The sequence below is a fragment of the Chrysemys picta genome, chromosome 6 (assembly GCF_011386835.1).
Source record: "Chrysemys picta bellii isolate R12L10 chromosome 6, ASM1138683v2, whole genome shotgun sequence".
Lineage (NCBI taxonomy): Eukaryota > Metazoa > Chordata > Testudines > Emydidae > Chrysemys > Chrysemys picta.
In genome coordinates, this window is record NC_088796.1 from 72,665,205 (window position 1) to 72,676,873 (window position 11,669).

At 44.8% G+C, this 11,669-nt stretch overlaps 1 protein-coding gene across 1 annotated transcript in view; it reads left to right on the plus strand.

Moving 5' to 3' along the window:
* The window catches only part of COMMD10 (COMM domain containing 10), a 231,110-nt gene that overhangs the window by 218,657 nt on the left and 784 nt on the right, over positions 1–11,669 (plus strand). The window lies entirely within an intron of this gene.

Here is an 11,669-nt window from a genome sequence, read left to right on the forward strand (position 1 = left end):
CTGACCGTGGATTCCGAGGAGTGGGTACTGTCAACCACGCCTGAGGATTTTGAGGATGGGGAAGATGATGATGAGGAGGAGGACGAGCTTGAGGAGAGCACACAGCACACCGTACTCCCCAACAGCCAGGATCTTTTTCTCACCTTGACTGAAATACCCTCCCAACCCTCCCAAGGCGGTATCCCAGACCATGAAGCTGTAGAAGGGACCTCTGGTGAGTGTACCTTTGTATATATAATACATGGTTTAAAAGCAAGCTTTTTTTAATGATTAATTTGCCCTGAGGACTTGGGATGCATTTGCGGCCAGTACAGCTACTGGAAAAGTCTGTTAACGTGTCTGGGGATGGAGCGGAAATCCTCCAGGGATATCTCCGTGAAGCTCTCCTGGAGGTACTCTAAAAGCCTTTGAAGAAGGTTTCTGGGGAAAGCAGCCTTATTCCGTCCTCCATGGTAGGACACTTTACCACGCCATGCTAGTAGCAAGTAATCTGGTATCATTGCATGACAAACCCTGGCAGCGTATGGTCCTGGTGTTTGCTGGCATTCAAGCAACATCCATTCTTTATCGTGTTATCCTCAGGAGAGTGATATTGTTCATGGTAACCTGGTTGAAATATGGGAATTTAATTAAGGGGACATTCAGAGGTGGCCGTTCCTACCGGGCTGTTTGCCTGTGGTTGAAAAGAAATCCTCCCCGCAGTTAGCCTAGCGGTGTGTGTGTGTGGCGGGGGGGGCATTGGTGCTGAGCTGTTCGCGTTTGGCTGGCAGGGATCCCTGATACTAGCTACGCAGTGGGGGGAGGGGTAAAACGATCATCCCAGAGAATTGGATGGCGGGGGGTTAGTTTGGTTTCAGCTGCTGCATGTTAACACGAAAACCACAGCACTCAACGGACTTTGCTTGGTATGGGAAAGGAGGGCGCTGCTTTTATAAAGTTTGCAGAAGCCGAAAGACTATGGCTTAGCATGGCTGCCTGCAAGCCAAATTCTGTTGCCCAGCCCTGCATCTGTGATCTCTAACACCAAAGCCGCAGGCACTCAATAGATGCAAAATGCGACCTTGTACCGAAATCATGTATGCTATGTAATGTCAATAGTGTTGTTCACCATGAAAGAGTATACCCATTGTTCTGTAAAATGTATCTTTTTAAATACTTCTCTCCCTTTTTTCCCTCAAGCAGGAACAAATTTTTCAAGCCTCCCTCCTCCGTCCCGAAGGCTATCTCAGATAAGGTGGTGAAAAAAACGAACGCGCAATGAAATGTTCTCTAAGATCAAGCAGTCGACCCGCAATGAAAGAGCTCATCAGAATGCGTGGAAGGACACAGTATCACAGTACAGGAAAGTGGTCAATGAACATGAGGACAGAAGGGACAAACGTGAGGACAGGAGGGACGATCGAGATGAGAGGTGGTGGCAGGAAGATCAGAGGAGGCAGGATGCAATGCTGGGGCTACTGTGGGATCAAACGGACATGTTCCGGCGTTTGGAGCTTCAGGAATGGCAGCAGGATCACAGACTGCCGCTGCAGCCCCTGTTTCACTGCCCTCCCCAAGTTCCATAGCTTCCTCACCCAGACGCCCAAGAATGCAGGGGGGAGGCTCCGGGCACACAACCACTCCACCCCAGTGGACAGCCAAAGCAACAGAATGCTGTCATTCAACAAGTTTTGAAGTGGCCTTTTCCTTCCCTCCTCCCCTCCTCCCACACCCCACCCTTGCTACTTTGTCAGTTATCTCCCTATTTTTATAATTAATTAATAAAGAATACATGGTTTTTAAATGATAGTGACTTTATTTCCTTTACAAGCAAGCTGTGATCGAAGGGGGGAGGGTTGGTGGCTTACGGGGAATGAGTCAACCAAGGGGGCGGGTTTTTATCAAGGAGAAACAAACAGAACTGTCACACCGTAGCCTGGCCAGTCATGAAACTGGGTTTCAAAGCTTCTCTGATGTGCAGCACTTCCTGGTGTGCTCTTCTAATCGCCCTGGTGTCTGGCTGCACGTAATCAGTGGCCAGGTGATTTTCCTCAACCTCCCACCCCGCCATAAACGTCTCCCCCTTACTCTCACAGAGATTGTGGAGCACACAGCAAGCAGCAATAACAATAGGAATATTGGTTTGGCTGAGGTCTGAGCGAGTCAGTAAAGTGCACCAGCGACCCTTTAAACGTCCAAATGCACATTCTACCACCATTCTGCACTTGCTCAACCTGTAGTTGAACAGCTCCTGACTACTGCCCAGGCTGCCTATGTATGGCTTCATGAGCTATGGCATTAAGGGGTAGACTGGGTCCCCAAGGATAACTATAGGTATGTCAACATCCCCAACAGTTATTTTCTGGTCTGGGAAGTAAATCCCTTGCTGCAGCCGTTTAAACAGACCAGAGTTCCTGAAGAGGCGAACGTCATGAACCCTTCCCGGCCATCCCACGTTGATGTTGGTGAAACATCCCTTGTGATCCACCAGTGCTTGCAGCACCATTGAAAAGTACCCCTTTAGGGGATAGACTGAGGGGGTCTTAGAAATCAATGAACAATAACATTACAAAAGGCAGCTTTCCAATGTGTTCCAAACATTTCACAACTGCAGAGACTGAAGATATCTTTATGGCTGATAATGTGAATGGATGGTCTCAAGCGATCAATATGTGCCATTGGTTTCATTTCAGCCTAGGTTAGTAGCACCCAGAAATCATTACCATTTAAATGAAATGAGTTGGTGGTCTCTGTCCATGCCCAAGTTGACAGGTGACCTCATCCCAAACAATATCATCAGTTGTTTGGCAATTTCTGGAGAGGCCAAAGACTGACTGAGCGCTGAAGGGGGAACTGCTGGATCCTTTTGCTTGACATGTGGTCCCTACGGAACATGATTTTGGAAATATTGGCAAAAGAAGATGCGGAAATTGTTCTGCCAAACTCAGTGGTACTTGTTCTGAGCAGAGAGAATTCAGGTCTAGTGCTCTTTCTGGAGCATTAAAATCAGCTTACTTAGCAACAAATACAGCTAGTAACAAAAATTATCATCCTAAGTACTTATTCATATTTATCTTTATTTTATTTACTAGTATCCATTTAACTAATGGAAAGATTAACCTACTGACTTGTGCTGATAAATCTGGAATAGTGGTAATACTAACTGTAAATAGCAGTAAATGGAACGTGCAAATTTTCACAGGTGGGCTGAGATGAGGGGAGTGCATTTGTAAAAGTGTGTGATAGGAACCACTGCGGTTTGTGCTGCTGCAGCATTGCTAGAGTCATTGGGGCTATTTCTGATCATAGTTACAACAGCGTAAAAGTTTTAAAGCAGAACTAGACTCATTACACTTGCCTCAGGAATGGCGCCTGGGGGAGTGGCCCCTCCTCAAGGCCTTATAATGCAGATAGTGGCTTAAAAACCAGTCTTGCCCCTCTGTGTACACAGGCACGCAGAGGGTTAGCCCACTGCATCATCTAGCCATCTGGAATCATGTTAATTGTTGTTCTGTCATCAAGAAGCAGCCCCAACAGTGCATAATGTATTGAAATAATTTGCACTTATGGGAGAGGTGGAGGGCTAGAAATTTCTCAGTGCAGTTTAGTCAGGTAGCGCCTGCCACCTTTGATTTCTCAAAAAGCACAGTCTCCTTATCTGCGTGACAAAATAATCATATGGATTTTTGTGTGAGAGGACGAAGGTAAATCAATATCAAACCGCTGCACAGGTGCCTTTGTTATACTGGAGTGCTAACAAAGGCAAGATCAAGCTTCTATACTTCATCTCTGCCCCCAAGCTATTTTAAGATGAACCCAAACAAATATTAATGAACTGAGAAACTTTCTCGGTGTGACCACAATGTTGAGATTGCATGGGAAGTTTCTCTTGAAGCAAAAGGAATGGGCAGAGAAGACCTGCTTGGCTAATTTGAAAGAAAGGCTTGTTTAGATTGAATATACACCTCTACCCCGATATAACGCGACCCGATATAACACGAATTCAGATATAATGCGATAAAGCAGCGCTCCGGGGGGGGCAGGGCTGCGCAATCCGGCGGATCAAAGCAAGTTCGATTAACGTGGTTTCACCTATAACATGGTAAGATTTTTTGGCTCCCGAGGACGGCATTATATCGGGGTAGAGGTATATTGGAGAAATTGTTCAGGAATGGTTCATTCCTGTTTTTTAAAAAAATCCTTATAATATTGCCAAGGTCAGTGAGGTCTGCAGTGATTTCCTGTCTGAGTGCCAGTCAGGCAAATTAAAGCTACTGACTGCTTTATGTTACACATCCAGTATTTTTCTACCCCAAAGGATGCAGGCAATTTGTAAAATGCAAATATGTGCAACTTCTTTGGGCCAGTTCCTCTACTTGGATATTCCTATCGCTACCAACCCCGATTCCCACCTGGCCAAGATTTCTGAGATCTGCCCCAATTTCTGGTAGCAATAAGGCTGACACGGAATAATTAAACTGAGAAAGCCACTTACTACCTACAAATTTTGTCTAAATTTTTCAAAAATCCAAGAGTGTTTTGTGCAGTAGGCACGGGTTCAGAATCTGTGAGTGTTTGAGCCTGCTGATGTGGTGGAGTAACGAGGAACAACTCCTGGTTTCCTTAAACTGGCATAATTTCAGTGAGGAGGAGAAATTTTTTTGTAATATCTTCTTGAATTTGCTGATGATTTAAAAAATAAAACATAGACTAGTCATCTTGTGGTGGTGAGCTCTGCTGCTCTGTCACAACAAAGAAATGAAACTAAAATATCTCAAACATTTATCTTAAATATTCTCTATTCAGAGATATCAACCAGTTCTTCCACCACACAAACACTATTAAGCTCTTTTTGCTTTTGGAATTAATTGTGATGAGTTGACAGAGCTCCAGAGATCTTTGAAGAATAAATCGAATATGTCAGTTTGCTCTGAATTTTCCACACCTCTCCAGTGCATGTTAAATTGAAGACCTTTTAAGTACATTGTAATCCTGTAGCAGGCATTTGTCAAATTAGAATTTTCTGTGGCATCGGTATAAATTAAAGCTCAGTTGATATTTATTTTTATAACTAAGCTGATAGTTATATTTTACTGTTAGGGGCATGCAATTATGCTCACTTGCATGGATTTATTTTCAGCATCTACAATATATGGGATTTTAAAAGGTTTTGCTTTATGCTTACGTGCAGCTTGGCATACATAGCTGCAAAGCAGGGAGGGTGTTTCCTCATTTTAATGTGTTATTCTTTTGGCAGGTCTTAATTTGATAGGGTTTTACTGTGTACACAAGATTTGAATAAATCTCACATTAGTTCTTTCACCAATCAAAACCTCTTTACTGTGTAAAAATGCATAATGAAATAATAGTAGTTTCTGTAGATTTTTGTTAAATTTAGTACTAATGTTTCCAGAATGTCTTCACATCTCCAGCTCTGCGTAGGTGTTAACCTCAGAGTCCTTACTTTATATTTTTCCCTTCAGCACATATAGTTGTTTTAGAGAACTTAACACACACATCACAAAAAGCTCAGTGCCCCGTGTTTCATGTATTGTGTGCTAGGCAAATAATGTTAAAGGATTTCATATTTGTAAAACTAAACTGGCTTTTTATTAAGAGAAATATGTAAAGAGATGATGCAACTGCAGCTAGCATTCTAGCTATGTGCATGCAGACCTCCAAACTCTTCTCTCCAACAACCTGTGCTCCTCCCTTCAAGTTTCATGCAGGTTGCTATATCTTTCCTTTTAACAGTTTTGTTGTTGTTGCCTTTTGTGCAAGCATTTGCTGACTTGCTGGAGCCAGAGGTTACTAGTACGTAGCCGGCATTAGGGCCAGAGTGTTTACCACCATACCATTGCAGCTTGTTAGGCCTCATAGCCTCCCAGTTTTTGTTTGTGTTATCGCTGTTGGTGGGGGACTTGCTTCCACCTTATTGCTGCCTTCATTCAATTGGGTGGGCCTTTGCATTACTCATGTACCTGATTTCTTCTGACTTTCCCGCATCTGGCCAGCTGATAGTTGAAGCTCTTTCAATGCCCTCCTGCTCCTGTCCTTGGCCCTGTCTGTCTGGGTGAGCTGGCTCTCTTGCTGCTTCTCCACTGTTCTTTGGTCTCATTTCTACCACTGACCTCAGTCTATATCTGTCTCATATGACCTATGTCCCACTGCAGCTTGGACTGTTACCTTTTGCCATTGCTTTGTGTGGTTATTCAGTATTTAGACCCAGACTGGCTCATCTGTGTAGTAGCCTTGAGTTCTTGGCTTCTTTTTCTAATAGGCTGCCTGCTTATCTTGGTGTTCTCTCAACTACTTCTGTATTATGTCTATTGTTCCTCTGCTGGGCTGTAGCAGGCTATCCCCTCATGGTTCTCCAAACCATCAGTCCCATGCTGGGCTAGTGCCTGAGAAGGTGGAGAGGGGTATAAGAACTCTAGAATAGAGTCTGGGCAGACACCTCAGATGTGGAAAAGCGAGAGGTTCAAGTGCCTGCTATTCTGGGGTGGTGTCTGTCTCACTGGTTGCCTCTCTCCCACCCCCCAAAAATGTCAAAAGATGTTGGTTTTGTTGATGTAGAATGTAAATTTTTTTGAAATCTTAAATGTTCATGGGACAGGAAAACAATTTCCACTCAAATCTAGCTATGATCTTTTTTCCCCAGCATCAGGTTGGGATTTCACAAGGCTGTAAAGTGTCCTCCCTGTTGTTGATCACTACATTTTTGTACACCTCACACTGTTCCCTATACACTCTCAATTGGAAAGCATTCCTGGAGAGTAGATATCTCCCTAGCTTGTCTTAGGCATGCCTCTGAACCCCTAAGTGTGAAATGTATAACCATCTCTTGATGGGAGCTCTTAAATCTTCTCAAATTATTGCTCAGTTCCCTTTAAAATACAATCCTGTCTTGAACACACAGCTCATGGCTCACTTGGTAATGGGGATAACTTACTGTGGCATTGCTTCTTGTGATCCAGTCAGCACTGGGGTATGAACTGTTATATTGTAGCACTCCATCCTCTTCAGTGCTTTACTGGATTGCCTGGAGCCTCCCATCAGAGATACAAAGGTATTGCAGAATGCTGATAAACTGTCTCCTGTCCCACAAAGCCATCTGTGTTGTCCTCTGGAATATATGCACTATTCAGTGTATCTGCCATCAATGGTGACTTTCCTTAGCAGAACTTATCCTCAGATCATAGCACTGCAATCCCAATAACTGGCATTGTAGTCTCTTGTGTACACTCAGCAGCAACTCTTCCATGATGCTTTGTAATGGCTTGTGATCTGACTGTACATCCATCTCCTGCCCAAAGGTGAACTGATGGATCATTCCATTCCAAAGAGCACAGCCAGTAGCAACTTTTCTGACTGTGCATTTCCCGTCTGTGTCTGTCAGAGCACTAGAAAGAATTGCTATAGGATGCTGGCTTTGCATGAAAGTTCCTCCGAGACCTCCGCCTGAGGCATCACATTGTAGCTCTAGCTGCTCTGCAGGCTGTAGTACTCTAAGTCTGGTGCCTCACTTATGATTTTCTTTACTCTTTTCCAAATGCCTGTTTTGGGGTCTCTGACCATTCCCATGCTGTATCATTGAGAGCTAACTGTCTCAAGGGTTCCAAGGCTTCTGATAGGGGGTGTTTGCAGAATCTGTGAAGAGAGTTGACCATTCTTCCTTATACAACTGTGGATTCCCTTCCTATCCTTTGGTCTGGGCATTTCCTTAAGGGCTCTCAATTTCTCAGGGTCCATGTGACATCCCTCAGAAGTCAGGTGTCCGATGTAGGGAACCTCAGTTCTCCTCAGCTTCAGCTTGTTGCATTCAGCCTAATAATATTCCATATCTGGCTCCTGTTTAGGAGTTATCACAGCTGGATATCCTGGCCCTGAATTGCCTCTTTCTTGATCTCTCCTACCCCTACATTAAGAATGTCATCAGCTACAATGTCAATGTCTGTTTGGGAGTGCCTGGTTCACTTTACACTGGAACACCTTTGGAGCCAGGCTGATGCCTATAGGCATTTGTATCCAGTGGTACCTGCCAAAAAGTGTGGCAGAGATATCAGGCGCTGGTTTCCTCCTTGCTCCGGGCGTGCTCAATTCCCCTCTACCTCAGGCCCCGCTCCCACCCCACCCTTACCCCTCCTCTTCCTGCCCCTATTCCACCTCTTCCCTTCCCCCAAATCCCCACCCTGCCTCTTTCCACCCCTCCCCCAAGAGCACCCCCTCACTCCCCCCCAGCGCCTCCTGCCATGGAACAGCTGAATGTGGCAGGCAGAAGGTGCTGGGAGGGAGGAGGAGGAGTTGATTAGCAGGGCTGCTGGTTGGCAGGAGGCACTGGGGGGTGCGGGAGGAACTGGCTGCTGGTGGGTGCTCCCATTAATTTTTTTCCCCGTGGATGATCGAGCCCTGGAGCACCCACGGAATCGGCATCTATCGCAGAGATTGTCAGGAGGCTGGATTGCTCATCTGCTCAACATGCCAAAATCCATTCTTGACATCCCAAACAGTGAACATTTTTTCCCTGGATAAATCGTGTAGTATGTCCTCAACCATTGGTAAAGGGTAGCGACTTCTTGTCAATGCTCTATGCAGTGGTTTTGAATCAATGCATATCCTCAGTTTACCCAAAGGTTTTCTCACAATTACTAGTCTGCTGATCTATTCTGTGCTAGTTTCCACATGGGTAATGATGCCTCTTCTTTGCCAGGGCCGGTGCAACCCATTAGGCGACCTAGGCGGTCGCCTTGGGCGCTAACATTTGGGGGGCGGTGACCGCGCGGCCGGATCTTCGGCCGCCCCGGTTGTCATCAGTATTTCGGGGGTGGGATCTTCTACCGCCTCTGTCAGGGGTGGCATTTTGGGGGCGGGACATTCTGCTGCCTAGAGCAGCAAAAAAGCTGGCAGCGCTCCTGTTCTTTGCAGGCTTGCCGGTTTCTTCTTCAACAGCTCCCCCAAGGCTAAGGGTACTCTGTGTTTCAATATTCTCACAGACAGCATGTTGGGGGTCTGTTTCTAAATTTGGTTTGCCCTATTAGGTGTCCATCACCTTAAAATATGTCCTTATATTCTGTTAGAATGCTGGTCAGGGCCAAGGTGTCTGTTCTTCCTCCTCTCCCACATTGAGAATATGCTGGTTCTGTGCTATGATCTAATCCATGGTTTACTCTGCCCTGCTGCCTAGCAGGGAGTGGGACTCCAGTGCGGGTTTCTGATCAGCAGCCTGCATTTGTCCACTGGCCGCAGAATGGTTTTACTGTACGTCACCAGCACCGGTCACATTTCTCCAATTGAATATTGCTGTTTATCAGTGTTGCTGTGATTCCATGACAGCTGACCCTATAATCTAGCTGAAATCAAATTGGTCATGGAACTAATATGGACATGAAAAGGTTCTGTCTCCCAGACTCCTTGTACAGTTGCCCAGCGGGCATTTTTCTTTCTGCCTTTTCTGTTGCTTTCCATTCTACATTCTGTGTTGGCCTGGCTCTGTCCTACTTCCTGGGTTGCTTTAGGTTGAGCCCATGTATTTGTTTTGCACTAGTGGCTGTTATTGTTTTGCTCCTTTCCCTGGACAGGCCAGATGCCCTTGATATTTGGAGCCATTTCTCTCAGGTTACATCTGCTTCTCTCAACAGTCTCTCTGTAAACTGGAGTCACGTAGCCACAAATGGTCCTGTCTCTAATTAGGGAATCTGTAATGTCTACAAAATGACATTTGGATGCCAGAGTTCTCAATTCTGTAACATATCTATTTCCTTTTCTGCTTCTCAGTTCCAGGTAAAAACCAGTATCTCACTAGTGTCTCACTGTGTCCGTGCTCACAGTAGTCATCAGACACCTTTATCAGCTGTGGCAGTATTTTGGCTGTTATTCCTGGCACTAGTGTCTCACCCATTACTTGTCCTCTCCCACACACCCAGTGCAATAGTAGAAAAGCTTTACCTTCATTTTCACATCTTTATCCCCCATGTTCAGCTCTGTTTATAGCTATAGTCCTTGCTTCTACTTCCATGCTTGTGCAATGTTTTTTTGGTCTGGAAATCCAACGTTCCTCTTGGTTTGAGTCCCTCCATGCTACCCGTTTGCTCTGCGTCTAGGTGCTGCTATGTTTGCCTCTTAATCACACTCTCTTACCTTGCTGGGTAATAACGTGAGCAGTCTCCATGCTTGTAAAACTAAACTGGTAGTATTCTGAGGTTTACAGAGCTGCTGGAACTGCAGCTGTCATTGTAGCCACATACATAGAGACTGAGCTGCTGGTGCCTTCTCTAAACTATTCCTTCAGCAATCTGTGCTCCTCCCTCCGATTTCCATGCAGTTCACTACACACCTGAGCAGCTCAAAGAGAAACAGGGCCTGCTCTGTGGATCCACTTGCAAGACTGGGAGCTTAGGGATCAATTCTGTCCTCATTGAAGCCAATAGTAAAACTCCCATTGCAGTAAGTGGGAGTCAGGTCAGGCCCGTGTTTTGGTTAAAGAGATATAGTCTGATCATTTGACCTTAAATTAATATATCCTAATACAATATTTAGTTTGCATTTGCTAAATCTATGAGGCCAAGATATACACCCAATTATTCATCTGGTTGTGTAAACTGCCAATACTGGTTCTGAAAGACATATGAAGGGTACAGTGTATTAAGTAACACAGGGGAAGTCCTAAGTACAGGTGTAACTCCAGATGGGTAAGATGAACAAGTGTTCAGTCCTGTTAAATTATGGTCCCAAGGCATGATGGCACCAGAATCTGTTCGCTTTATAAACATTGTCCCATAAATAAGGATTCCTTGTGGCGATTCTCTCTCAACCTCTTGCTGTTACTAGAGCCATGTCAGCATCTTTCTCTGCTGATGCTAATATTGCTGCTGGGTGACTTGCTGCTGTTTCCACATCTGCTGTTAGTATATCCACACCAGCGGGGTGAATGAAAGACCACATACTGTTTCCTCTGCTTCCAAGAGGAGAAAACCTTTGGCAGGAAAATACAGAAAGAGTGATAACGCAGAAAGCGACCAAATATTACAGCCTCATTTAGGCCGCAATTAAGGTGCTTAAAGTTACCCAGATGCTTAAAAACTTTGCTGAACAAGGGTCTTGTAGGACAGGCCCACTGAAGACAGATGCTGAAAAGAAAACAAATGTATAAGAAAGCCCAGCTGCCATCAGTCCTCGAGTAAGCTGGGTACACGGCATGGCATCACTAACACATTGTAAATAAGTAATTAAGATGCCTAATGTAACTGAATAACATGGGAAATAGTGGCAATAAAAGTTAATTGCAAAATATGTCTGTTCTTCAGAGAAATGCACAGGTATGCAAAAAGGACTTACTAGTATATATTACTGCATTTATGAGAGACTGTAGTCATCACAAAGACAGAAAGAACTCTTGGGTAATCTAATTGAACTTGGTCCCAATGCGGATTTGTTTCCTACAATACATTTCCCAGTGTTTTGTTACAAGGGCTATGGGAAGCATATGAAATAGATACTTTATAGACATATGGCCCAGATCCTCAGCTTGTTTAAACTGACATAGCTCCACTGAAGTCAGTGGATTTATAACAGCTGAAGATCTGGCCCCTGTGTAGTAATAATCATGTAGGGCCAGATTCTGCCACTTTTACTCACGATGAATAATACCCTACTTCATGAATAGCCCCATAGACTTTGGAGGGTGTTTGAGT